The sequence below is a fragment of the Octopus bimaculoides genome, chromosome 1 (assembly GCF_001194135.2).
Source record: "Octopus bimaculoides isolate UCB-OBI-ISO-001 chromosome 1, ASM119413v2, whole genome shotgun sequence".
In the NCBI taxonomy this organism is placed as follows: domain Eukaryota; kingdom Metazoa; phylum Mollusca; class Cephalopoda; order Octopoda; family Octopodidae; genus Octopus; species Octopus bimaculoides.
The window spans coordinates 7,601,613-7,607,769 of NC_068981.1; positions in this window are offsets into that span (position 1 = coordinate 7,601,613).

Below are 6,157 nucleotides of genomic sequence, written 5' to 3' on the forward strand. Positions count from 1 at the left end.
AATGCAAAACGCCAAGTCGTTAACATAAATCACGAGATGAATATTCTCAAAACGCAGAAATTAAATGTAAGGATTCCGTAATAGCATTAGTTAACTGTGTCTGGTTTATGGCTGAATTTCGCCATATCTATTGCGGAATAGATATAATCCGAAAATAGTCGTTGATTAATTCTAATAATTGAAGCTCGTCGAGTTAATAAAATGTTAAAAATATAAAGGAAAATATAAAGAAAATTACAATATTTTGAACATTGAAAATTTCGCCTTTGCTATATTTTCAACGGAGGCGAAGTTTTGCTTGCTTCCATCCATCTCATTATTAGCAATAGTCCTGTGTATTTTGAGTGCCGCCGTTAAAAATGATTTACTTTCGTAACAGTCAAAGTTTCGAGGAATGTTGATAATATTGTTTTCAAACTTTGGCAAAAGGGGAGACAATTCCTTCGATTACATCGACTTCAGTGCTCAATGGGTACTTATTTTACCGACCCCGAAAGGCGGAAAGACAAAGTCGATTACGGTGAAGTTTGAACTCACAACGTAAAGGCGGACGAAATGCCGCTAAGCATTTTGCTCGGTCTACGAGTAACTCAGCCAGTTCACCGCTTCACAATAATAATTTAATACTAGCTCGTTTCATGTCGCTACGCTACTGGTAAAATTATTTGTTAATCATGCAAGTACCTTCATTAGTTGTTCAAAGTGGACGTCTCTTTTTTATGAGTGTATGTTGCACAGTCTATTTGTTGACAGACACAAGCATACAAATACACACACACAAACAACTACAAAAATAACTATATATAAATCATTTGTATACATAAATATATATATATATATATATATATATATATATATATATAGCCAATTTGGAAGTCTGTGGTGTGCTGCATTGACAGACTGCTGACGTTTTTAATCAAAACGTGTTAATTACTATGGTGACAACACTACTTATCTTTCTTTCACACGCACACACACACACACACGTACACACACACGCACACACACATACGCACACACACACGCACACACACACGCACATGCACACACTATCTCTCTCTTTCTCTCTCTCTCACTCATTGTAACTCTCTCTTAACAATCTTGGGACAGAGAGAGAAAGAAAGAGAGAGTGAAGAATGAGGGCAGAAATAGGTTTGCTGTTGTAGAGCAGATACGTGGCTAACTAGCCAGAGGGAAGAGCGAGTGAAATAGATAGATAGATAGATAGATAGATAGATAGATAGATAAATAGATAGATAGATAGATAGATAGAAAGGGGGAGAGAGGGAAGAAAGAGGGAGAGAGAGAGAGAGTAGGAAACAGCACAGTGTTAGAGAGAACAGGAAAGAGAAGGTGAATTGCCAGGGTATACTCACAAGTAACAAGGAACAGAGGATTAATGTGATGGTAGAGTAAAGAAAAGAGAGGTACGAAGGACGTAATATACGCGGCCAGGTGTTGCCAAGAAGACGCTAGTAGGGAGTGGGGGTTTCAGTGATTGGCGAAAACTTGAGTAGAGGGAAGGGAAGGGGATGGGAAGACAATCATAGTTTATGAAGAGGAAATGTGAGGAAGAGAAAGATACTGTTTAGAAGAGATGTTGTTCGGTTTTTTGGGGTAGGGTGTGGGAAAAGTTTGTTGTTACATGTGAGTGGGACACGAGTCTTCTAGCAATCAGTTTCGCTTTCGTGGGTGGGTCTTCTCTAGAACCTCATATTGCAAAAGCACAACTAGGTCCATTGCCAAATCCTCCGTGAGCCCCAGCATCCTTAAGATCAGTCCTCACCATTTCACCCCATGTCTTCCTGGGTCTCCTTCTGCCACAAGTACCATCCACTTTAAGTGACAGGTACCTCTTTATACAGCTGCCTTCACACATACGCATCACACGTCGAAACCAACGCATTCTTCTCTCCTGCAAGCTACGTTTAATCCCTTTTATGCCTAACCTTATTCTCAACGCAGTTGTGTTTTGTCTGTCAAGCAAATTGATGTTGTAATTCCAACGGAGTATACTACTTTCATTCCTCTTCAGTTTATGCATGTCCTCTGCAGTCAGAGTCCACGTCTCACTACCATGTAATATACCCGTTCTCACACAAGCATCATACACCTCCCTTTCACTCTGAGAGAGAAAGAGAGTCCTCTTGTGGTTCATAGAGGTAGTAGCTCTCTGAACGTCTTCCATCCTATTCTTATTCTAGAAACAATACATTCAGAGCATCCACCATCATTGGTAATTTGGTCACCAAAGTAACAGAAATTGTCTACTACCTCAAGAGAGCCTTTGAGAGCGTTTAAGTTCCTCGTACCCTTAGTGTCTATTCTTCCAGTGCATCTGCCACATACGAAAGCGACCTTATCCGTTAACCTACCTATGATTTCACTGCATCTCTTATGGGTCCAAAGCTTACATTTGGTGCAACAAATGGAATTACGTCCCACTCCTTTCCTACTTATTGAACAGGGCCATTTACATGATGCACGCAGAGTCTTGTCTGCTTTCTTGCTAACAACAACTTTAGTCTTTGCTAAGTTAACTTTAAGGCCTTTTCATTCCAGGTTTTGCTTCCAAACTCGAAACTTTTTCGCCAATTCTGCTTCAGATTCTGCAATAGGAGCAAGATCATCAGCATATAATAGTTCCAATGGGCATCCAGTTTTCAATTTATCTGTAATGGCCTGGAGAATTATAATGAATATGAGTGGACTAAGAACTGATCCCTGGTGAATTCCAACTTGTACACTAAATTCATCACCGTATTCAAGGCCGACTCTCACCTTACTTATTGCTGTACATAGCTTGAATGGCTCTAATAAGCCACTTCTCTACTCCTAGCTTCTTTAGAGACCACCAGATAAGAGAGCGGCGAATCTTGTCGAAAGCTTTCTCCAGGTCGACGAAGGCTAAGTACAATGGCTTACTTTTGGCCAAATACTTTTCTTCAAACCGTCTTACTATGAAGATGGCATCTGACGTACTTCCCCCTGGAACAAAACCAAACTCTTCATCTCATGTAGCTTAATTTTGTCCCTTATCAGTTGAGATATAACTCTCTCTGAAATGTTCACGACCTGGTCGAGCAGACTGATGCCTCTGTATTTGTTTCTAGCTAAGGCATCACATTTACCCTTGTAGCAACTAACTATAATACTACTAGACCAGTCTTTGGGGTTGACACTTTCCTGAATAACCTGATTAACTATCCAAGTGACTAGGCTGTATCTCACACCACTTGATATTCTAATCATCTCGGCAGTGATACCAGATGGTTCGGGGTTTTCCCAGTCTTCATAGTCTTAATTGCATTATCTATTATACTGATATCACCTCTGATGGCTGGTCCCTCGGTTAGTTCGATATTTGAAAGACACTCCTTCGCCCAATCACACTTCACATTTAATAAACTTTCATAATGGCACCTCCGCGCAGCTTTCTTCTCTGAGTCACTAAGCCCAAGCATGCCATTATCCATTCACTCCTCACCCGCCACATCTCTATTCTCTCTGATACACTGCTTTGTAATCCTGAACACTTCACGCCTCTGATCCTCACGCTGTAGAACATTGGCAAACTTCTTACCTTCTGCTATTCCTTTTGTTATGTAAACATGACGCATAACCTCCTTTCTGGCTCCCTGATATAATGTTCTCCTTCCACCGATTGTCTAGTCCTACCAGGCCTGTCTCTTCCTTTTTATAGCACTGTCCACCTCCTTGTTCCACCACCATATCGCCCTGGGGACTTTGCATCGACCACAGATTTTATCAGCGATCCACAGTAAATTGTCCTGCAGGAACTTCCAATTGTCTAGTTGTCCTCCGCCTTCTCTCTACCATCATAGGCTTCCAGTAGAATGTCTCTGAACTTTTGTTGGTTTGCTGGATCTTTGAACTTCTATATTCTTCTTTTCCAGCATAGTTTACTTCCCCAAGTCTCTCTTGTCCAAATTCTGGAGTCACAAACTAGTAGCCTATGTTGGGGTGTACACTCTTAACCCGGGAAGGACTTAGCATTTATGAGCATCAGCCTAATTCGTTGCCTAGTGAGGAGGTAGTCAACTTGGCTTATGTTCCAGACTGATAAGTGATAAGGTGGCTGGCTAGCTTTCTGAAGTTAGTGTTACAGACCATAAGATCATTTGTATCACAAGGCTGAGGTAGTCTTGTTCCCTCCTCCTTCCTGGAGCTAAAGCCATAACCACCATGCGCCCCATGGAATCCATGGGACGGCTACCAAACACGTTCATTTAAATTCGTCAGCCACAATAATGAAATCTGATAATGAAAGCACCTCGTAGAATTGGTCCTTCTGATCATCAACCATCCCAGCCTGTGGAGCACAGGCAGAGATAAATGTAATTGTTAATCTATCAATGGGATGTCTCAGCTTAATAACCCTGTCGCATACACTGATTACCTCAATTATCTTATCTACTTACTTCTCTGCTAAGATTATGCTCACACCACCCATTCCATATATATTGTGGCTGTGTCGTAAGAAACTTGTTTCTGAACCACGTGGTTACGGGTTCAGTCCACTGCGTGCCACCTTGGGCAAGTGTCTTCTACTATAATCTCGGGAGCTCCTCGTAGTACTGTCAGGCAAGAGATTTCTGGAAATTATCGAATGTCCACCTCAGCCCGTCAATTTCTACCGACGCCCAGATCTTCCTCTGACATCATCGTCTTTCTTACATTCCTTTAACCCTCTATCAGACGTCACTGTTGACTTACCACCGATAATACTTTCCGACTGGTAGAGGAACGCGACAGGGCGTTTGACGAACTTTCAAATGCAGAGTGCCCCCTTCGCTCTTTACTTGTCTCAGAAATACATCTATGTCAAGGACACGAAATGTGAAAAACCTACCGACAAAAGGCAAGCACACCTACTCACCGTCAAGGAATGGTGGAAGATTTCTGCGCAGCCTCAGTGCTTCTCTGCACAGACTCAGTTTTTGTCTGCGAAAATTTAGTGATTGGCTGCACAGCCTCAGCTCTTGTATGTGCTGGATCATCCCTTGTCTGCGTAGCGTCAGCCCTTGTACACGCAGCCTCAGTCCTTGTCTGTGCAGCACCTGTGCTTGTCTGTGCAACCTGTGATTATCTCTACAGATAATCATAGGTTGCGCGATTATCTATGCGCGATTATCTATGCGCGATTATCTGCGCAGCCTCAGCGCCTGACTGCGTAGCTGCAGCCCTTGTGCGCGCAGCCCCAGTGCTTGTCGGCGCAGCCCCAGTGCTTGTCGGCGCAGCCCCAGTGCTTGTCGGCGCAGCTCCAGTGTTTGTCTGCGATGCGCAGCTTAGAGCTCTTACATGCGCAGCCTCAGTTCTTGTCTGCGCAGCTTCAACCCTTGTGTACGCATTCTCACCGGTTGTCTGCGCAGCGTAAAGTCCCTGTGTCTGCAACCTCAGCGCTTGCCCTTGTATTCGCAGCTTCAGCCATGGCATGATCTCAACTTCTGTTTAAGTGCTGATGGTAGGAAAAGTCAAAATAGATATAATAAAAAAATAATGGCAATAATATAATATAAAATAAATTAGGATGAAGTAAAACAAAATTATGAACGATAATGACAAAATAAAAATAAATGATCGCTTCTTTAGGCACAAATTCGAGCTGGGTGGGCATGTTTTAATGACATAGAAGACAGTATTTAACTGGTACATTATCTTATCGACCTCCAGGGGATGAAAATGCAATACTGACCTTAACAGGATTTGATCTCATAATGTAATGATCCTGAAAAAATACTGCAATTTATTTGTTCGATGATCTAATAATTCATACATGTATATATACAGTATATGTATGTATGTATGTATGTATGTATGCAGGTATGTATGTGTAGATATAGATATAGATATATGTATATATATGTATATACATACATATAAATATATAGAAATATATATATATATGTGTGTGTGTGTGTGTATGTGTGTGTGTGCGTGTATATATATATATATATAGCCATGATACATCGTTGACCAAACACCATTCAATTTTTTACTGTGTTTTTCTCCTTGTTTTCTCCGTATTCTTTCTGTTGAAGAGCGTAGCTCGAAACGTTAAAGACTTTCTGTATTCCCGAGCCTCAAACTAATACATCCTTTTGTTGTTTACACCACCTGTCCTCGACTGTTTTTT